The following is a 24257-nucleotide window of genomic DNA, read 5'->3' as shown; positions in this document are numbered from 1 at the left end:
CATTTATTTACGTATTTAAACTGTCTACCGGGCTCAGGAAGATCTGTCGACGAGAGGGAAACTTCCACAGCCAACTACAGTACTTCTACTGTATCTGCACCAAGTTGTGAAAAACATAGAGCGATTGTCTAAAAAGAAAACCTCAAACGGAAGAATTTGGATGTGAATCATGTGGATAACGTTCCAATTTGCTCAACTCATTACATTTTTACCTGGCTTTTTTGAAAACATATTGCTAACAAACAAGGACGAGTTTTTATTTAAGCCCCATAAACTGAGTGTAAACACTAAACATTATAGCTTTTAATGTCACTTGCTGTATAAACTTGGAGAAAATATTAGGCATGAGAAGCTGACCTGAAATGATTGGAATAATTAATAGAAATAATATATGAGAGTTATGTTTTTGTTATAGTTTTACTGCTGTGAGTAAACTACTAGCTCAGAGAAAGTAGTTTGTTTCCTCTATTTAATAGTATGATTTCATTTGTAAATATCTCATATTGATCTCAATATCAATATATATATCTCAATATCAATCTTCGGCAATTGGCACCACTTTACCCACACTTAAAAGCCTACTAAAATAAACGGGGATAGCAGGTCCATTCTATGTGTCATACTTGATCATTTCGCGATATTGCCATATTTTTGCTGAAAGGATTTAGTAGAGAACATCGACGATAAAGTTCGCAACTTTTGGTCGCTAATAAAAAAGCCTTGCCTGTACCGGAAGTAGAAGACCATGTGCGCGTGACATCACGGGTTGTGGAGCTCCTCACATCCTCACATTGTTTACAATCATGGCCACCAGCAGCGAGAAAGCGACGATTTCCCCATTAATGTGAGCGAGGATGAAAGTATTGTGGATGAGGAAAGTTAGAGTGAAGGACTAGGAAAAAAAAAAAGGCGAAGGCAGTGGGAGCGATTCAGATGTTATTAGACACATTTACTAGGATAATTCTGGAAAATCCCTTATTTGCTTATTGTGTTAATAGTGTTTTAGTGAGATTATATAGTACCTGAAAGTCGGAGGGGTGTGGCCACGGGTGTGGTGACCGCCAGTGTCTTTGAGGGAACCCACATTTCTCGACGTGGGGCCAGGCTGAGATTTTTTTTCCCCCTCCGCCTCGGTGGAAGCATCCCACGTTCAGGGGCGGCCTGTCGGAGGAAGCAAGAGAGTCCGTAGCTGCCTCTTTGACGGGTGCACGAGGAACGATGCAAGATATCCGCTCACGTCTACGGCGAGAGCCGACTTATTACCACAATTTTCTCACCGAAATTTCAAAGGAAATTCAAAAGACTTTGAAATAAATTTAAATTTGATTCTACAGATTTTATAGATTTGCCAGGATATTTCTTTTTAATTTTAATCATAATAAGTTTGAAGAAATATTTCACAAATATTCATCGGGGGGAAAAAAAGGAATTTAAAAAGTGTTTAATGTGTTTATAAATCCTAAAATCATCTTTAAGGTTGTATTTTTTCTCTAAAACTGTCTTTCTGAAAGTTATAAGAAGCAAAGTAAAAAAAATAAATGAATTTATTTAAACAAGTGAAGACCAAGTCTTTAAAATATTTTCTTGGATTTTCAAATTCTATTTGAGTTTTGTCTCTTTCAGAATTAAAAATGTCCAGCAAAGCGAGACCAGCTTGCTAGTAAATAAATAAAATTTAAAAAATAGAGGCAGCTCACTGGTAAGTGCTGCTATTTGAGCTATTTTTAGAACAGGCCAGGGGGCGACTCATCTGGTCCTTACTGGCAACCTGGTGCCCGCGTTGGTGACCCCTGCGGTACACTTTCATTGCATTACTTCATAAAACTACCGTTTTATTGTTTTGTTTTTCATTAAATATGTATCTTTTTAAAAAGGCATGTTACTTGTTAAAAATGTGCTGTTTTTTGGGGAACTATCATTATTAATTTATTGATATCTGTATTGGCCCTGTGATGAGATGGCGACTTGTTCAGGGTGTACACCGCCTTCTGCTCGATTGTAGCTGAGATAGGCACCTGCACCCCCGCGACCCCGAATGGGAAAAGCGGTAAAAAAATGGATGGATTTTAGATACAAGTGTTTTGAGTTAAGAGCTTTGTCATTTTGAGCTCTTGAGTTGAGGTACTACTGTATGTTTGTGCACACCTCAGCTTTGGCGCAGACAAACCTTGACAGACACTACGTTAGATACTCCTTGTCGTGTTTGTCAGAGCCTGGAGTCGGGTTCAGAGAGAGGAGGTCCACGTGTCGGAATGAGTTCCTCTCCGCCACATCAAGTTAGTCTCAGTCACATGGCAGAAGCAGCTGGAACCTGCAGCCCAATAACCCAACAAACACATGCCAGTCAGTGTGCATTCTGTTTATATATAGAAGACATTATTGACCAACGCATCCTGTAGATCAGGGGTCACCAACCTTTTTGAAAACAAGAGCTACTTCTTGGGTACTGATTAATGGGAAGGGCTACCAGTTTGATACACACTTAAATAAATTACCAGAAATAGCCAATTTGCTCAATTTACCTTTAATAAATACATCTATGTATACAAAAAAATGGGTATTTCTGTCTGTCATTCCCTCGTACATTTTTTTCCTTTTACGAAGGTGTTTTGTAGAGAATAAATGATGAAAAAAACACTTAATTGAACGGTTTAAAAGAGGAGAAAACACGAAAAAAATGAAAATTACATTTTGAAAAAGTTTATCTTCAATTACAACTCTTTAAAATTAAACCGAAAAAAAATTAAGAGAAAAACTAGCTAATTCGAATCTTTTTGAAATAATTAAAAAAAATATTGATGGAACATTAGTAATTTTTCCAGATTAAAATTAATTTTAGAATTTTCATGACATGTTTTAAATAGGTTAAAAACCTATTTGCTTTTTGTTAGAATATATAACCAATTGGACCAAACTATATTTCTAACAAAGACAAATCATTATTTCTTCTAGATTTTCCAGAACAAAAATTTTAAAATAAATTCAAAAGACTTTGAAATAAGATTTAAATTTGATTCTACAGATTTTCTAGATTTGCCAGAATAATGTTTTTGAATTTTAAAATCATAATAAGTTTGAAGAAATATTTCACAAATATTCGTGGAAAAAACAGAAGCTAAAATTATTCAATTAAAATGTATTCATCATTATTTCCAATAATAATAAAAAAAATACTTGAACATTGATTTAAATTGTCAGGAAAGAAGAAGAAGGAGTTTAAAAGGTAAAAAGGTATATGTGTTTAAAAATCCTAAAATCATTTTTAAGGTTGCATTTTTTTCTCTAAAATTGTCTTTCTGAAAGTTATAAGAAGCAAAGTAAACAAATTAATGAATTTATTTAAACAAGTGAAGACCAAGTCTTTAAAATATTTTCTTGGATTTTCAAATTCTATTTGAGTTTTGTCTCTCTTAGATTTAAAAATGTCTACCAAAGCAAGACCAGCTTGCTAGTAAACAAATACAATTTAAAAAAATAGAGGCAGTACACTGGTAAATGCAGCTATTTGAGCTATTTTTAGAACAGGCCAGCGGGCGACTCATCTGGTCCTTACGGGCTACCTGGTGCCCGCGGGCACCGCCTTGGTGACCCCTGCTGCAGATTGAATTGGAGGGATGTCGCTGCCCTCTTGTGGACAAAAGCAGAAGAGAGGGTCAATGACCCCAAAAGGTTTATCCGAAAGTGACTTTTGCACACCATCAATCTATATGACACAATCCAAACAACCTTCCCCAATCATGATGTAAATCAACAAATAAAGCCAATACACGGTTGCACATAACATCTCCTACTCGGTGAACTTTGTGGACATTATAAAACATGTATGTATCTGTGGAGAGGTGCAGCCCCGGGAGCGACGCCGCCCCAATCTAAATCAGGTGCATGGCTCACACACCGGGAAAAGATCAACCCATCTCCTAATGCTGTATAAAAGGGGAGAAGGAGGAAAAATCGGGGCAGAAGGAGTTGGAGAGCATGGAGGAGCAGATGAAGAGCAAGAGCGAGCCATAGGAGAGTACGACGAGGACGGCGGCTGAAAGAGCAGACCGTGAGCAATCAGTGGAAAGGAGCAGCTGAAAAGCGATCCGACCTACACTAAAGCTTGTTTATTGAAAAATAAACCAGGGTCAAACCTGCTAAAAAGATGTCCTTCCTGGGTGGTCCATTAAACCCGCACGACGACGGCAAGAGACCGTCACAATATCATTTAAAATCCAACATATATGCATGTGTTACAGTGCATTGTGGGTGATATGCAAAACACTTTGCATTTTAACTGCTTGATATTTCTGATTGATTACAAAACTTTAAGGAGACCGTCAGGGAAGTAAGCAAAAAAGGAGTCAGACTTTCACATACTCTTAATTAGGGCTGGACGATTCAATCAATCAATCAATCAATGTTTATTTATATATCCCTAAATCACAAGTGTCTCAAAGGGCTGCACAAGCCACAACGACATCCTCGGTTCAGATCCCACATCAGGGCAAGGAAAAACTCAACCCAGTGGGATGACAATGAGAACCTTGGAGAGGACCGCAGATGTGGGTGACAACCCCCCACGTAATTTCACCTTGTTGACATGTTGATTCTGGAGGTCCAAACTTAAAGAATAATATTACAGGCATATCCTTGATCTTTATTTGGGGGCCTGATACCGGGACCGGGGTTACATTTTTAATACAAAATTTGCGTCGTGGATACCAACACTCAAGCGAACTTGCTAGCAGTGTCAACAAACTTCATTAACGCTCCAAATAGAGCGACTACTTGACAAATATATCACTTTACGGTAACGTCTGTGTTTAATGTCAGCAGTCCGACTTTTCCTCTTTTCCTATATTCAAACAGTGTTACTGTTCAAATTCTATCTAATGTTGCATTGGCCAAAATATTAAATATACTTGTTAAATTAAACCTCTGCCTTGTTTTTAATTATATCTAGGTCTACTACGCCAGTGTTTTTCAACCACCGTGCCAGGGCACACTAGTATACCGTGAGATATTGTTTGGTGTGCAGTGGGAAATGATGTCATTAACCCTTAATTGGGTTAAAAATATTTCTTGCAAACCAGTAATTATAGTCTGTGCTGTCAAGAGCTCGGCAGAGTAACCGTGTATTACTCCTCCATATCAGTAGATGGCACCAGGTAGCTAATTGTTTTGTAGATGTCGGGAACATGGTTTGTCGTGATCACAGTATGCAGACGACAGCAGGAGGCAGCGTGAAGGTAAAAAGGTATCTAATGCTTAAACCAAAAATAAACTAAAAGCATTGAAGCTTAGGCATGTCTATGTAAAACAAAACTAAATGGGAACTGGCTGCAAAGTAAACACACACACACACATATATATATATATATATATATATATATATATATATATACATATGTAGGTGTGGGAAAAATCACAAGACTACTTCATCTCTACAGAACTGTTTCATGAGGGGTTCCATCAATCATCAGGAGATTTTTCATCAGGAGACTGATGATTGAGGGGTTCCCTCAATCATCAGTAACCCCTCATGAAACAGTTCTGTAGAGATGAAGTAGTCTTGTGATTTTTCCCACACATTCATATTGCGCTCTACCACGGTATCGAGCACTATTCTCTGGATAATCCAATCAAGACATATATATATATATATATATATATATACACACACACACATAAATATGCATACATATATATATACACACACACACATATGGTGTGTGTATATATGTACACATATATATACATATATAACAACAATACATATAACCTATTTAAAAACAAATATGTGTTATTGGTGATTTGTATTACATTTTTTTTAACTTTGTATCGTATTGCTCTGTTTTACAGTTGTTGCTGCTTATATAATTACTGCAATGTAACACAGACTGCACCCTTATTTACAGACATGTGTTATTCTGTGAACGGTTTGTTACATTAGACATGAAAAAACAACGACTTGCGGACGTTAAAGTAAAACTAAGCGCAATAAGGAAAGTCCATTATTTACATACGAAGCGCCCATACATGTAAAAATTACGTTAAATCAACAATACAGGTCGGTATCAACGAAGGAAAAAGCAATACGATTATACAGGATAAAGGTTGACTACAATGCTGCTAGCTTAATGCTAACGTGCAATAGACTATCTCATTGACAGGCTAGCGGAAATTAGCAGAGTGTCACAAACTTCTGCAAACGTCTATCAAATGAGATTTGTCGGAAGAAAATTGACATAAAAAAAGAGTGTATTTCTACTTACAGGGAATAAGCGGTAGAAAATGGATGGATAGATGGATGGTATATACATATTTATACACATACACATACATATATATATATACATACATATTTATATGTATATACATACGTATATACACACACACACATATACTGTATATACATACATACATATATATATATACATACATATATATACATACATACATATATATATATATATATATAAATATATATATATAAATAAATGATAAATAGGTTGTACTTGTATAGCGCTTTTCTACCTTCAAGGTACTCAAAGCGCTTTGACACTACTTCTACATTTACCCATTCACACACACATTCACACACTGATGGAGGGAGCTGCCATGCAGGGCGCTAACCAGCACTCATCAGGAGCAAGGGTGAAGCGTCTTGCTCAGGACACAACGGACGTGACGAGGTTGGTACTAGGTGGGGATTGAACCAGGGACCCTCGGGTTGCGCACAGCCACTATCCCACTGCACCACGCCGTCCCTGATATATATATATATATATATATATATATATATATATATATATATATATGGCCACTATCCCACTGCACCACGCCGTCCCTGATATATATATATATATATATATATATATATATATATATATATATATATATACCTGGGGATAGGTTGATTGGCAACACTAAATTGGCCCTAGTGTGTGAATGTGAGTTTGAAAGTTGTCTATCTATCTGTGTTGGCCCTGCGATGAGGTGGCGACTTGTCCAGGGTGTACCCCGCCTTCCGCCCGATTGTAGCTGAGATAGGCGCCAGCGCCCCCCGCGACCCAAAAAGGAAATAAGCAGTAGTAAATGGATGGATGGATAGATGGATATATAATATATATATATATATATATATATATATATATGTCTTGATTGGATTATCCAGAGAATAGTGCTCGATACCGTGGTAGAGCGCAATATGTAGGTGTGGGAAAAATCACAAGACTACTTCATCTCTACAGAACTGTTTCATGAGGGGTTCCTGATGATTGAGGGAACCCCTCATGAAAGAGTTCTGTAGAGATGAAGTAGTCTTGTGATTTTTCCCACACCTACATATATATATATATATATATATATATATATACTCACCAAACTTTAATGAAAAAGGAATATTGACCGCTAGCTTTGTACTCCTCAAAGAGTCTTATATCTATGAAGTGCTACAGTATGCGTACTGCACGATCATATGTTACTACCTGGGGAGTTTTTCTATGTTTTCAAACAAGCAGGATACATTTACCACTGTTTATGGACATTTTAAAAGCAGTACTGCAGTGCGTTGTCAAAAAATAAAACTTTTCTTTTCTTTCCTTTTTTTGGCACTGAAGGTGTGCGCTCAAAAAAATGCATACTTCAAGTTTGCGATAATACATTATATATTAAAAATAAAACGTCAACAGACACAAAAACGCATCAGTTGAATTAATTTTAATCGGCCCTTTAAGTCATCCAGGCACACACTGCTATAAAATTATGAAAGGAAATCTCTGAATAGACAATATGTCTAATATTTTTAATTTGTTTCTGACAGTGTAGGATTCTCTGTCCATCGTCTGTCTTTGCAGCACGGGCAAACCCGTGATCAGTGTTGAAGAAACACGTTGCGTGAGCAGAATAATTATATTTGCATCTTCCCCTCACAGTATTGTGGCCGTTTTGATCATCGACATATATTCTGCATACCTGTCACGCCTGTGAATCTGGTTTTATGTTTGATCATGTTTTGTTTTGTTTTTGGACTCTTGCTTCACGTTTTGCATTTCCTGGTTTTGTTTGTTTCCATGCCAACCCATTGATTTTCACCTTGCCACCTCATTCCCGCCCTCGATTATCTGCTTCATGCCTTGCAATGCTGTCCATTTTGTCCACGTAAGTTTTTGTTATTCATGCCACTGCGCAAGTGTTTTTGTTTCATGTTTGTAGTTTATAGTCTTTGTGCTAGTCTTTTGTTTCATAGCCCAGTTTTTTGTACCGCCATTGTGCGCGCCTTTTGTTGGTTCCTGTTTTTAGTTTTAGTGTTAAAATAAAAATGTCTTTACCTCACGCCGTTTCCACTCCATTTGCTTTGCACCTCGGGAAAACAAACCAAGACCAAGTCCAAGCATGACAATGCCCATGAAGACAGAGATGCTAAATGGATATATCACCTGGAACGTTAGTGTTACCTACTGTATTGCAAAATCTAAAAAAAGTTTAAAACATTTTTTTAAACCCTTAAATTTCCCTTTGGCGGCCCACTAACAGGAAATACACCATCCCCAGCATCACTTTCTCCGGCCACGACATTCACCTCTCATCCTCAGTCACTAATTTGGATGTTAAAATGGACCCTCACCTGACCTCTGAGGCTCAAATAAAACAACTGTGCAAGACCTCCTTCGACCAACTCAGGAACATTCCTTAACCCCGCCCCTCACTCACTCTCTCTAATGCCGAGAGGCTCGTCGATGCCTTTGTCTCCCCCAAGCTCGACTACTGCAATGCACTTCTTGTTGTGATCCCCAGAAAGAACATCCAGAAGTTGCAATTCAGACAGAATTGTGCTGCTAGGATCCTGAGGAGAGTGCGGAAATACGACCATATCACACCAATTCTCAAATCCCTTCACTGGCTTTCTGTTCCACTCAGGATTGAATACAAAGTCTCCCTACTAACCCACCTGTGCCTCCATGGAAATGCCCCCCTAAATCCTCCACACGACATCTCCGCTCCGGGCAGGCTAACCTCCTCCAACCTCCGAGGACAAATGTACGGACAATGGGGGACCATACTTTCTGCTCCGCCGCTCCAAGTCTGTGGAACGCTCTGCCTGACCACCTGAGGGCACCACAGACTGTGTAAGCTTTTAAAAATGGCTTAAAACCCCTCCTTTAAAAAAAAAAAAGCCTTATACATAGATATATGCATACTAGTTCTAGCTATTAGGCTGTTTTAATTTTTATTTTTATTTATTTTTATTACCTTTTTATTTATTTGTTTTTTAATACACTGTAGCACTTTGAGGTTGTTTGCTCAATGTAAAGTGCTTTTACAAATCAAATCTATAATTATTATTATTATTATTATTATTATTAAATAAAATTATGGGAAACCCTGATGGTATCAATACTGAAGGGTTATATCGGATCAATACTAGTGTGATAATATTGATTGTATTCAGTTATTTTTCATGTTTATGTTTATTGTGTTGGTCTTATTGTTGTATTGTTTACAAACTAAGCTAATAAGTTGTTGGACACAGAAGGGTTTGAATGAATGATATTGAATCCTTACGCAATCAAAAATCGGTGACCCTTAATTTAACTATAATTCTTTCATTTGTATTATATTGATTTAAAGATCCCACTTCTGAAACCATTTTTTACATATTTAAATTTGAACACGTTTACCGGTTTTGTCAGTTCCAGCTCTTTATTAGGTGTTGGATCAATACCAACATTTGCAGTGTTCCTGGCACAAACAAAACTCTCCATGCTGTAGTTTGGGGCCACAACCACTAGATGGAGACTCTTCATCCCGTTCAAGCCAATTTATATACATTTAAATGTAACACTATTTGATATCAAATGCTACAGATAATAAATGACATAAAATTGTGGTGATCTTGAGCCAGTAGTGAACGGTCCGAAGCAGACGATAGCCAATCAGGATCATACAAATGCAAAAATGAGCACAAATTGAACAGGTGCCAGGTGTGTTGAACACATACTGGGTAAAGACGACTGTTATATCTGCTCTACTTTTGCATTGCATGTTGTTAAAACCCAATTGCGTAAATAAATAAATGTATGTACAGGTGGCGACTTGTCCAGGGTGTACCCCGCCTACCGCCCGAATGCAGCTGAGATAGGCTCAAGAGACCCCCCGCGTCCCCAAAAGGGACAAGGGGTAGAAAATGGATGGATGGATGGATGTACAGTCAGTGGTCACAATGTCCAAATAAACTACTAATTGGGGGTTAAATCACCAAAATGATTCCTGGGCGTGGCCACCGCTGCTCCCCTCACCGCCCAGGGGGTGATCAAGGGTGATGGGTCAAATGCAGAGAATAATTTCGCCACACCAACTGAATTAGGATATTGATAGTGAAAGACTAGAAAAAAATAAATAAATAAATAAAATAAGCGACGGCTCCGGGCGGCGGAAGTGTGAGCATTTCAGATGTAATTAGACACATTTACTAGTATAATTCTGGAAGATTCCTTATCTGCTTATTGTTTTAAAAGTGTTTTAGTGAGATTGTAAAGATATACCTGGAGGTCTGATTGTTGCGGTGAACACGCAGTGTCTTAGAGAGAAGCCGAGGAGCCAAGCTCACAGCTGCCTTTTTTGACAGCTGCTGCAGGACGACGAATAATCCAATGATGTCCCTGGTAAGATATACATCACAATTTTCCCATCCAAAAACATGCTGGTTGACGTAGAGAAAACATGTTCGCTTGACCGCTCTGCTTCACAACAAAGAAACATCGGCTGTGTCTCGGTGCTAAAGACAGCTGCAATCCACCGCTTTCCACCAACAGCATTGTTCTTTATAGTGTCCATTATTAAATGAACACATTGCAAAAGATTCAGCAACATAGATGTCCAAACTACTGTGTAATTATGCGATTAAAGCAAACGACTTTTAGCCGCTAGTAGTGCAGCGCTAATATTTCCTGACAGTCCGTGACGTCACGTGCACGCGTCATCATTCCGCGACGTTTTCAACAAGAAACTTGTGGGAAATTTAAAATTGTAATTTAGTAAACTAAAAAGGCCGTATTGGCATGTGTTGCAATGTTAATATTTCATCATTGATATATAAACTATCAGACTGCATGGTCAGTAGTAGTGGGTTTCAGTAGGCCTTTAAGTAGAGATGTCCGATAATGTTTTTTTGGCCGATATACCGATATTGTCCAGCTCTTAATTACCGATTCCGATATCAACAGATACCGATATATACAGTCGTCGAATTATGCTTAATTTTGTTGTGATGCCCCGCTGGATGCATTAAAGGCCTACTGAAATGAGATTTTCTTTTTTAAACGGGGATAGCAGGTCCATTCTATGTGTCATACTTGATCATTTCGCGATATTGCCATATTTTTGCTGAAAGGATTTAGTAGAGAACATCGACGATAAAGTTCGCAACTTTTGGTCACTAATAAAAAAGCCTTGCCTTTACCGGAAATATGTGCGCGTGACGTCACCGGTGTGAGGGCTCCTCACATCCTCACAGTAAGAGCAATTCGGACCGAGAAAGCGACAACTTCCCCATTAATTTGATCGAGGATGAAAAATTTGTGGATGAGGATATTGATAGTGAAGGACTAAAAAATAAATAAATACATAAAAAGCGACGTCTCCGGGCGGCGGCAGTGTGAGCGTTTCGGATGTAATTAGACACATTTACTAGGATAATTCTGTAAGATCCCTTATCTGCTTATTGTTTTAATAGTGTTTTAGTGAGATTGTAAAGACATACCTCAAAGTCGGATGGCTGCGGTGAACACGCCAGTGTCTCAGAGAGAAGCCGAGGAGCCAAGCTCACAGCTGCCTTTTTTGACTGCTACTGCAGAAGGACGCATATTCCACTCACGTCTCCGGTAGGAGCTGACTTAATATCACAATTTTCCCATCCAAAAACATGCTGGTTGACGTAGAGAAACATGTTCGCTTGACCGCTCTGTGTTAAAGCTTCACAACAAACAAAGAAACCCCGTCTGTGTCTCGGTGCTAAAGACAACTGCAATCCACCGCTTTCCACCAACAGCATTGTTCTTTATAGTCTCCATTATTAATTGAAGAAATTGCAAAAGATTCAGCAACACAGATGTCCAAATTACCATGTAATTATGCGATGAAAAGAGACGACTTTTAGCCGCAAGTGGTGCTGAGCTAATATGTCCCCTTCAACCAATAACGTCACAAACACACGTCATCATACGCGTCATCATTCCTCGACGTTTTCAACAAGAAACTCCACGGGAAATTTAAAATTGCAATTTAGTAAACTAAAAAGGCCGTATTGGCATGTGTTGCAATATTAATATTTCATCATTGATATATAAACTATCAGACTGAGATTTTCTTATTTAAACCGGGATAACAGGTCCATTCTATGTGTCATACTTGATCATTTCGCGATATTGGCATATTTTGCTGAAAGGATTTAGTAGAGAACATCCACGATAAAGTTCGCAACTTTCGGTGCTAAGAGAAAAGCCCTGCCTTTACCGGAAGTCGCAGATGATGACGTCACAAGTGTGGGGGCTCCTCACATCCTCACATTGTTTATAATGGGAGCCTCCAACAGCAAGAGCTATTCAGACCGAGAAAACAACAATTTTCCCATTAATTTGAGCGAGGATGAAAGATTTGTGTTTGAGGATATTGATAGCGACTTGAAAAAAAAAAAAAAAATGTTAAATGAAAAAAAAAACGCGATTGCATTGGGACGGATTCCGATGTTTTTAGACACATTTACTAGGATAATTCTGGGAAATCCCTTATCTTTCTATTGTGTTGCTAGTGTTTTAGTGAGTTAAATAGTACCTGATAGTCGTAAGGGTGTCTCCACGGGTGTCTCAGGGGAGTCGACGGCAGAAGCTCAGCTTTTCTCCGTTAAGAACTGACTTTTTAACCACAATTTTCTCACCGAAACCTGCTGGTTGACATTCGGTAGGGATCCACGTTGGCTTGGCCGCGCTCTGATCCATGGGAAAGTTTCACCTCCAGGAATTTTAAACACGGAATCACCGTGTGTTTGTGTGGCTAAAGGCTAAAGCTTCCCAACTCCATCTTTCTACTGTGACTTCTCCAATATTAATTGAACAAATTGCAAAAGATTCAGCAACACAGATGTCCAACAACTGTATAATTATGCTGTTAAAGCAGACGACTTTTAGCTGTGTGTGTGTGCAGCGCTCATATTCCTAACAGCCTGTGACGTCTTGCGTACACGTTATCATTACACGACGTTTTCAACAAGAAACTCCCGGGAAATTTAAAATTGCAATTTAGTAAACTAAAAAGGCTGTATTGGCATGTGTTGCAATGTTAATATTTCATCATTGATATATAAACTATCAGACTGAGTGGTCGGTAGTAGTGGGTTTCAGTAGGCCTTTAACTTTAACTTTTTAGTGCTGGCCTTTAGGAGAAAGATGCTGTAAGCTAGTCCAGCCAGAAGGGGGAAGCAGATATCAAGGAGCACAGGTCAAGGTCCTGGGTGGGGATTTTCTTGACCCTCCTGACTGGAGAAGGGCAACATCGTCCAACAGTGTGGTTTGGAAACAGCTGCAGACCTAAAAAGAGAGACAAGTAAAACACGACTTAAGTGTTGATCATTGCACTGTTTTATTTATTTAACTAGTTAGACTCTCCCGCTGGATGTCACCTTTGTGTAAACTTGTAGTTGGGCGTGAACGTCCTCACCCGAGTGCTGTTCTTATGACTTATGACTCAGTAAGTTTGGGTGTGGCGGTCCAAAGGCCAACCAGGTGCCAGACGGTACACTGGGGTCATCTCCAAAACAAAACATAAACAAACAAAACAACGTCATGCATTATTGCCATGATACCATTAATGAATGGTCTTGATGCTAAAATGCAAATACAATCTATTTGTCTGAGCTGTATCAACACTGTTCCTAAACTTTTAACAAGAAAGAAATGTCCATAACAGAAAAAGAGGCAACAGCACAATCTACAAAAAGTTTGGGGAAAACTTTTTATGTGTGAACCATTGATTATTAATGCATACTTGATCACTTCAGAAACAGCCTGTTATGTTTTGCTATTTAGCATTGAGCCTGCCTAATTTTTTTTCTCCCACATACTACACTACCTCAGATGGGATAGTCAGTAGTTCAGGTTTACAGCAGGGTGCTTTGGTGCAGGCGTGCCCTGACTGACGTGTGACTGCACGAGAGTAAGTATGTTGAAAACTGAATATTTATTATTTATTTTACTGCCTGGTTGCTGTCAATTATTCCATCGTTTATTAAATATGTTCATTTGCAAGACAATAAAAATGTAAGAAATACATCCAAAATGAGCTAATGGCCATGCAAACTGTATCCAATGTGAACATGCTGTTAAATTGTCAATGCCACAAAACGACTCTGGGAAAGCTTGTATACCTTCACTAGAATCAATATTGTCCATCAAACACCTGCAGCTTACTAAGTTTTCAACCCCAAAGGGCAATTTAGTGTTTTCCCAACCCGAAGGACACTTAAGCAAGTTTTGATCCTGAGGAGGACACTATAACATGCATGTTGCCTTCTCTGTGGGCACTTCAGCAGTTGGTTCCTAAGAGGGCACTATAGCATACATTTTGGGACCTAAGAGGACACTATAGCATATATTTTGGGACCTAAGAGGACACTATAGCATATATTTTGGGACCTAAGAGGACACTATAGCATATATTTTGGGACCTAAGAGGGCACTTTAGCATACATTTGGGCTCCTAAGAGGGCACTTTAACATACATTTTGGGACCTAAGAGGGCAATATAGCATACATTTTGGGACCTAAGAGGGCACTATAGCATACATTTCGGCTCCTAAAAGGGCACTTTAACATACATTTTGTGACCTAAGAGGGCACTTTAACATACATTTTGGGACCTAAGAAGGCAATATAGCATACATTTTGTGACCTAAGAGGGCACTATAGCATACATTTTGGGACCTAAGAGGGCACTATAGCATACATTTCGGCTCCTAAAAGGGCACTTTAACATACATTTTGTGACCTAAGAGGGCACTTTAACATACATTTTGGGACCTAAGAAGGCAATATAGCATACATTTTGTGACCTAAGAGGGCACTATAGCATACATTTTGGCTCCAAAGAGGGCACTTTAACATACATTTTGGGACCTAAGAAGGCAATATAGCATACATTTTGGGACCTAAGAGGGCACTTTAACATACATTTTGGGACCTAAGAGGGCACTATAGCATACATTTCGGCTCCTAAAAGGGCACTTTAACATACATTTTGTGACCTAAGAGGGCACTTTAACATACATTTTGGGACCTAAGAAGGCAATATAGCATACATTTTGTGACCTAAGAGGGCACTATAGCATACATTTTGGCTCCAAAGAGGGCACTTTAACATACATTTTGTGACCTAAGAGGGCACTTTAACATACATTTTGGGACCTAAGAGGGCACTATAGCATACATTTTGGGACCTAAGAGGGCACTTTAACATACATTTGGGACCTAAGAGGGCACTTTAACATACATTTTGGGACCTGAGAGGGCACTTTAACATACATTTTGGGACCTAAGAGGGCACTTTAACATACATTTTGGGACCTAAGAGGGCACTATAGCATACATTTTGGGACCTAAGAGGGCACTTTAACATACATTTTGGGACCTAAGAGGGCAATATAGGATACATTTTGGGACCTAAGAGGGCACTTTAACATACATTTCGGCTCCTAAAAGGGCACTTTAACATACATTTTGTGACCTAAGAGGGCACTTTAACATACATTTTGGGACCTAAGAAGGCAATATTGCATACATTTTGGGACCTAAGAGGGCACTATAGCATACATTTTGGCTCCAAAGAGGGCACTTTGACATACATTTTGGGACCTAAGAGGGCACTATAGCATACATTTTGGGACCTAAGAGGGCACTTTAACATACATTTTGGGACCTAAGAGGGCAATTTAGCATACATTTTGGGACCTAAGAGGGCACGTTAGCATACATTTCGGCATCGAAGAGGGAACTTTAGCATACATTTTGGGTACTAAGAGGGCACTATAGAATACATTTGGGGCCCTAAGAGGGCGCTATAGAATACATGTTGGCTCCTAAGAGGGCACTTTAACATACATTTTGCCTTCTCCTGGGTCCTTTAGCACGATTGGTACCGACCGGGCCGCAGAATAATTTTCTATAATTTTTTATTTTTTTATTAAATCAACATGAAAAACACAAGACACACTTACAATTAGTGCACCAAGTCAAAAAAATCTCCCTTTTTTCATGACACCCCTGCTCTAAACCTTCAAACATAATACAGTACGTAGACAATATTGTCTTTACAAAAAACGTGTAGTTATGCAAAATCACATATTGTCAAAGCATCTTCCTGCTGGAAAATGTTGAGTGGATTAAATTTGGAGACTTGGATTCATAGTTTCAGAACTCTTTGCGACTATCTCATTTGCAAATAGCAAATAAATTGTTTTAATTTCCTACAAATAGGCAAGGACCAAGTAAACTTTACTCTACACTGTATGATTTTTATGGCATGGATTCTCAACTGGGGTGGTAAAAACCTGACTTTGGCCATTTTCAAGGTTCAATTTTGCAGAGATTTCAATAAAAATTTTCCTTCCATATTATCAATGGATTTTGTAGCGGTGCATGAACTTTATATGGGTGCTTATGAGGAACAGAACTGCTGGTAAAAAGTACATTTCCAGTAGAAAAGCAAATGCAGTACCTCTCTATAGTAGTACTACTGCACCACGTGAGTAGCATGCAATGTCAAGAAGAAGTTGACACGTTTCAGTTCAGGCTGGATGTGATCGTTCTTACCACATTTGGTAAAAAAACAAACAAAAAAAACAGAGCAGTTAAAGTATCAGCTACGCCTCAAAGACAGTACAGGAAGTCTGTAAAGGAAGTGAAAAGCATGCTAGCGTTTTAATGAAGTTGAGAAACAGCGTGATGTGAAAAGACCGTCGAGAAAAGTCACTAACTTCATCCTACTTGATGAATCATGACTATTCAAACGACGCCAACAGTGGAGCCTTTCTATACAGCCTCGACATTACCATACAATGTTGTCAGTGTACTGGAAATTTCTCTCACACAAATATAAAACTCTTGTTTATCCCTTGGAAAAGACGGGTTGTCTTAAATTCAAGGTCCAGAGGTCTGTTGTGATTGGCGTGGTTTCAGTCCGTCCATCGCAACAGAGACCAAGACCGTACACCAAAAGCACCAGACTTTCTTTGAACTCTGGGGATCATTCTCAACCATGCGCTTTCATCAATCAATCAACATGTATTTATACAGCCCTTAATCAAAAGTGTCTCAAAAGATTTTACGAACTAACAACAACATCCTTTGATCTAAACCCACATCCAAGAAAAAACTCAAAAGACTCCAGCTGGGGAAAAGAAGAAACCTTGCGAAGGGGCCGCAGACGTAGGGACCCCACTTTCAGGGTGATCGGATGCAATGGATGTTAAAAATTGTTCAAATGAATAGATAATGTGGGAGTCCTGGCCGTCGGGAAGCCAACAGATAGTCATAGGTGGATCTTCTTCCGGTTTCAGCCAAGTCATGCCACAGATGTGTGTGGAAGATTGAGCTTTATACAATGCTACGGCTAATTCATGGATTGTTCCAGGTTCGCAGACTCCCTTTTTAGACCAGTTGATCTGCCGTTTCTTTTCTTTTTCTCTTATGTCCCACTCTCCCTTGTGGAGGGGGTCCGGTCCGATCCGGTGGCCATGTACTGCTTGCCTGTGTATCGGCTGGGGACATCTCTGCGCTGCTGACCCGCCTCCGCTTGGGATGGTTTCCTGCTGGCTCCGCTGTGAACGGGACTCTCGCTGCTGTGTTGGATCCGCTTTGGACTGGACTCTCGCGACTGTGTTGGATCCATCATGGATTGAACTTTCACAGTATCATGTTAGACCCGCTTGACATCCATTGCTTTCGTCCTCTCCAAGATTCTTAGCCATCATTGTCACCGACGTCCCACCGGGTGTGAGTTTTCTTGCCCTTAAGTGACCCTACCGAGGAGGTCGTAGTGGTTTGTGTTGTGGTTTGTGCAGCCCTTTGAGACACTAGTGATTTAGGGCTATATAAGTAAACATTGATTGATTGATTGATTGATTGATTCACATCAGGCCAATGAAATTGTCGAACGGGTCATGGTGGAACATTGACATTTTCTTTAGGGATGTCCGATAATGGCATTTTTGCCGATATCGAATATTGTCCAACTCCTAATTACCGATCCCGAAATCAACTGATACCGATATATACAGTCGTGGAATTAACACATTATTATGCCTAATTTTGTTGTGATGCCCGCGCTGGATGCATTAACAATGTAACAAGGTTTTCCAAAATAAATCAAGTTATGGAACAAAATGCCAGCATGACACTGCCATATTTATTATTTTAGTCCCAAAGTGCATTTTTTTTTTTTAACATGCCTCAAAACAGCAGCTTGGAATTTGAGACGGGGGTGTACATTGTAGCGTCCCGGAAGAGTTAGTGCTGCAAAGGGTTCAGGGTATTTGTTCTGTTTTGTTTATGTTGCTGATGTTCTCCCAAAATGTGTTTGTTATTCTTGTTTGGTGTGGGTTCACAGTGTGGCGCATATTTGCAACAGTGTTAAAGTTGTTTATACGGCTACCCTCAGTGTGACCTGTATGGCTGTTGACCAAGTACACGTTGCATTCACTTGTGTGTGTGAAAAAACTTGGATATTATGTGACTTACCGGCACGCAAAAGCAGTGCCTTTAAAGGGGAACATTATCACTAGACCTATGTAAGCGTCAATATATACCTTGATGGTGCAGAAAAAAGACCATATATTTTTTTAACCGATTTCGGAACTCTAAATGGGTGAATTTTGGCGAATTAAACGCCTTTCTGTTTATCGCTCTGGAGGGGATGACGTCAGAATGTGACGTCGCCGAGGTAATACAGCCGCCATTTTCATTTTCAACCCATTGTAAACATTGGGTCTCAGCTCTGTTATTTTCCGTTTTTTCGACTATTTTTTGGAACCTTGGAGACATCATGCTTCGTCGGTGTGTTGTCGGAGGGTGTAACAACACTAACAGGGAGGGATTCAAGTTGCACCACTGGCCCGAAGATGCGAAAGCGTCTGCCGCCAGACCCCCATTGAATGTACCAAAGTGGCTCCACATTTTACCGGCGATGACAGACATGGCACAGAGATGTATGGATAACCTGCAGATGCATTTGCAACGATAAAGTCAACGAAATCACAAAGGTGAGTTTTGTTGATGTTGACTTATGTGCTAATCAGACATATTTGGTCGCGGCATGACTGCGAGCTAATAGATGCTAACATGCTACGCTAATCGACGCTAACATGCTCTTTACCGGCGGTGCTGAAGCAGACATGGCACAGAGATGTGTTGATAACCTGCAGATGCATTTGTAACGATAAAGTTTCAGAAATCACAAAGGTGAGTTTTGTTGATGTTGACTGCCAGCTAATCGATGCTAAAATGCTACGCTAATCGATGCTAACATGCTATTTACCGGCGGTGCTAAAGCAGACATGGCACAGAGATGTATGGATAACCTGCAGATGCATTTGCAACTATATTAAGTTTCCTTCCACCCACATTTAATGCGAAAAAAACACTTACCAATCGACAGATTTAAGTTGCTCCAGTGTCACAAGATGCGAAAGTCCTGATCGTTTGGTCCGCACATTTTACCGGCGATGCTAACGCAGCTATTCGGCCATGCTATGGCTATGAATAGCGTCAATAGCTATTCGCTCAAAAGCTTCAGTTTCTTCTTCAATACTTTCATACTCCAACCATCCGTTTTAATACATGCGTAATCTGTTGAATCGCTTAAACTGCTGAAATCCGAGTCTAAATCCGAGCTAATGTCGCTATAGCTTGCTGTGCTATTCACCATTGTTTGTTTACATTGGCAGCACTGTATGACGTCACAGGGAAATGGATAGTGGCATCGCAAATAGCGAAAATCAAGCACTTTAAAGCTTTTTTTTAGGGATATTCGGAGACTGGTAAAATTTTGAAATGCCACTGGGAACTGATTTTTATTGTTTTTAATTTTGAAATTGTGATAATGTTCCCCTTTAATGTTTATTGGCGCTCTATACTTCTCCATACGGCTGTGTTTTAAAAAGACATACATTTTACTTTTTGAAACCGTTACAGATAATTTCCGATATTACATTTTAAAGCATTTATCGGCCGATAATATCGTCACTCCAATATTATCGGACATTTCTATTTTTCATATTAAATAAAACGCGCTCACACAATCATTCAGTCAGCCATTTTGAGCGTTATGGACCTTCATCTTGGAGAAGAAACAACATACTACACAAGACGCAGCCCAGAGACCACCGACCCGGCAATTGGAGAGATAAACAACCTCCACACAGAATGAAAGTCCCCCACCACTAAAGGACCCCCAAAAAGGCCAAACTGCCGCACGGCGAAAAAGATGACTTCCGCAGTTTCAGCACGCGGTAAGAGGAAAAGAACAAAGATAGTGTGAAATGACATCTCCGGAAGGCTACTTTATGCTGTGTCACAGATAGTCTGTTTACAGAGCCATATTGGACCAAAAATACACCAAAAAAAAATCTATCTGAAGCCTCCAATAAATAAAAGCCTTTTGTAAGTGTTATAATAAAAGCAACACATGATGTAAGTGTCCATAGTAGTCTACTTTCAAAATGATTATGTTTCAAAGACTGACGCAAATCTTCCTTGACAGAAATGTTGACAGTAATCTACACATTTTTACAACATTGAAAAACATTAGCAAAACAGAGGCTTCTCAGAGGGTGAGATAACTCTGGGCATAGAATGGCCAAAGATCCAAACCCCGTTTCCATATTAGTTGGAAAATTGTGTTAGATGTAAATATAAACGGAATACAATGATTTGCAAATCATTTTCAACTCATATTCAGTTGAATATGCTACAAAGACAACATATTTGATGTTAAAACTGATAAATTGTTTTTGTTGTTGCAAATAATCATTAACTTTAGAATTCGAAGCCAGCAAAACGGGGCAAAGAAGTTGGGAAAGGTGGCAATAAATACTGATAAAGTTGAGGAATGCTCATCAAACTCTTATTTGGAACATCAAACAGGTGTGCAGGCTAATTGGGAACAGGTGGGTGCCATGATTGGGTATAAAAACAGCTTACCAAAAAATGTTCAGTCTTTCACAAGAAAGGATGGGGCGAGGTACACCCCTTTGTCCACAACTGTGTGAGCAAATAGTCAAACAGTTTAAGAACAACGTTTCTCAAAGTGCAATTGCAAGAAATGTAGGGATTTCAACATCTACGGTCCATAATATTATCAAAAGGTTCAGATAATCTGGAGAAATCACTCCACGTAAGCGGCATGGCCGGAAACCAACAATGAATGACCGTGACCTTCGATCCCTCAGGCGGCACTGTATCAAAAACCGACATCAATCTCTAAAGGATATCACCACATGGTCTCAGGAACACTTCCAAAAACCACTGTCACTAAATACAGTACATCGCTACATCTGTAAGTGCAAGTTAAAGCTCTACTATGCATAGCGAAAGCCACTTATCAACAACATCCAGAAACGCCGCCGGCTTCTGTCTTCTTCTGTTATTTTTGGCAAAAAAAATAAAGTTTATGAGTTTGAACATCAAATATCTTGTTTTTGTAGTGCATTCAATTGAATATGGGTTGAAAAGGATTTGCAAATCATTGTATTCTGTTTATATTTACATTCAACACAATTTCCCAACTCATATTGAAACAGGGTTTGTATGAATGTGTGTGTCCAAGATAAAGGAAACGGCAGGCTTACTTCTTCTAATGGATTTATTACAATCTTTCCAAGTTAGGTAACGTTTGCTGTGGTCTGGAACAATATGGCACAAACAACTATTAGAAATGCAGCCAATTTTATATACACATCATGTGTCATGAGACAGGCAAATATACATTAAATACACAGAGGACATAAGTAAAGGAAACTAAATTAGCTCACATTTACCTACAAACGTAGCATAATGATGCAATGATGTACATACACTTAGTCCAGATAGCTTGCAATCATGCAGTGACCAAATATAATAATAATAATGGATTAGATTTATATCGCGCTTTTCTATTGTTAGATACTCAAAGTAGTGGGAACCCATCATTCATTCACACCTGGTGGTGGTAAGCTACATCTGTAACCACAGCTGCCCTGGGGTAGACTGACGGAAGCGTGGCTGCCAGTTTGCGCCTACGGCCCCTCCGACCACCACCAATCATTCATTCGTCATTCATTCACCGGGGGCAAGGGTGAAGTGTCCTGCCCAAGGACACAACGGCAGCGATTTGGATGTCAATAGGTGGGAAGCGAACCTGCAACCCTCAGGTTTCTGGCACGGCCGCTCTACCCACTACGCCATGCACTCCACACAAGTCAATAACTTCAACAAAGCTCACCTTTGTGCATTCACGCACTGTATAAAATGTTTGGTGGACAAAATGAAGGAGTGGCATGGAACACGTTTTTTCTGTGGCAGTGTCGTAGAAAGTTGTACTTGTAATCAAAGACTGCTAAAGTTAGGACAAAGTGGCGCTCGCCAACAGTAAAGCATGTTTAATACAAACAGTGGGATTTCTAACAGTTAGGAAGTTTTTTTTCCTTTTAAAGAAACCATAATAAAACAAAAATTTGTAAGCATTTCTTTTTTAAACTCCAGGGAGCCACGAGGTAATATCGGTAAAATTCGCTCCATTTTGTCCACTAAAGACGCTGAGATCATTATCCATGCGTTTGTTACGTCTCGTCTCGATTACTGTAACGTATTATTTTCGGGTCTCCCCATGTCTAGCATTAAAAGATTACAGTTGGTACAAAATGCGGCTGCTAGACTTTTGACAAGAACAAGAAAGTTTGATCACATTACGCCTGTACTGGCTCACCTGCACTGGCTTCCTGTGCACTTAAGATGTGACTTTAAGGTTTTACTACTTACGTATAAAATACTACACGGTCTAGCTCCATCCTATCTTGCCGATTGTATTGTACCGTATGTCATGGCAAGAAATCTGCGTTCAAAAGATTCCGGCTTATTAGTGATTCCTAGAGCCCAAAAAAAGTCTGCGGGCTATAGAGCGTTTTCCGCTCGGGCTCCAGTACTCTGGAATGCCCTCCCGGGAACAGTTCGAGATGCCACCTCAGTAGAAGCATTTAAGTCTCACCTTAAAACTAATTTGTATACTCTAGCCTTTAAATAGACCTCCTTTTTAGACCAGTTGATCTGCTGCTTCTTTTCTTTTTCTCCTACGTCCCTCCCTCCCTTGAGGAGGGTGTCCGGTCCGATGACCGTGGATGAAGTACTGGCTGTCCAGAGTCGAGACCCAGGATGGACCGCTCGTCGGGACCCAGGATGGACCGCTCGCCTGTGTATCGGTTGGGGACATCTCTACGCTGCTGATCCGCCTCCGCTTGGGATGGTTTCCTGTGGACGGGACTCTCGCTGCTGTCTTGGATCCGCTTTGAACTGGACTCTCGCGGCTGTGTTAGAGCCACTATGGATTGAACTTTCACAGTATCATGTTAGACCCGCTCGACATCCATTGCTTTCGGTCTCCTAGAGGGGGGGTTGCCCACATCTGAGGTCCTCTCCAAGGTTTCTCATAGTCAGCTTTGTCACTGGCGTCCCACTGGTTGTGAATTCTCCCTGCCCACTGGGTGTGAGTTTTCCTTGCCCTTATGTGGGTTCTTCCGAGGATGTTGTAGTCGTAATGGTTTGTACAGTCCTTTGAGACATTTGTGATTTAGGGCTGTATAAATAAACATTGATTGATTGATTGATTGATTGATTGATTGATTTCCGTTCGGGCTCCAGTACTCTGGAATGCCCTCCCGGTAACAGTTCGAGATGCTACCTCAGTAGAAGCATTTAAGTCTCACCTTAAAACTCATTTGTATACTCTAGCCTTTAAATAGACCTCCTTTTTAGACCAGTTAATCCACCGCTTCTTTTCTTTTTCTCCTATGTCACCCCCACCCTTGTGGAGGGGGTCCGGTCCGATGACCGTGGATGAAGTACTGGTTGTCCAGAGTCGAGACCCAGGATGGACCGCTCGTCGGGACCCAGGATAGACCGATCGCCTGTGTATCGGTTGGGGACATCTCTACGCTGCTGATCCGCCTACGCTTGGGATGGTTTCCTGTGGACGGG

The 24257-nt window shown here is 39.8% G+C and overlaps 1 protein-coding gene and 1 long non-coding RNA gene across 5 annotated transcripts in view; one reads left to right on the top strand and one right to left on the bottom strand.

Moving 5' to 3' along the window:
• LOC133540574 (arf-GAP with coiled-coil, ANK repeat and PH domain-containing protein 2-like) overlaps positions 1–24257 on the top strand; it is a 1007806-nt gene that overhangs the window by 566946 nt on the left and 416603 nt on the right. The window lies entirely within an intron of this gene.
• Positions 7776–24257, bottom strand: part of LOC133540566 (uncharacterized) — a 47266-nt gene continuing 30784 nt past the window's right edge. For all 4 annotated transcript variants that reach the window (XR_009803664.1, XR_009803663.1, XR_009803662.1 and 1 more), the window contains 2 exons: positions 13661–13788; positions 7776–13568 (listed from right to left, as the gene is read on the bottom strand). This is a non-coding gene — a long non-coding RNA (uncharacterized LOC133540566). The remainder of the gene's footprint in view (positions 13569–13660; positions 13789–24257) is intronic.

This window comes from Nerophis ophidion, linkage group LG22, assembly GCF_033978795.1.
Source record: "Nerophis ophidion isolate RoL-2023_Sa linkage group LG22, RoL_Noph_v1.0, whole genome shotgun sequence".
Lineage (NCBI taxonomy): Eukaryota > Metazoa > Chordata > Actinopteri > Syngnathiformes > Syngnathidae > Nerophis > Nerophis ophidion.
The sequence above is the reverse complement of the archived record's forward strand: the minus strand, read 5'-3'. Positions and strand labels throughout refer to the sequence as shown.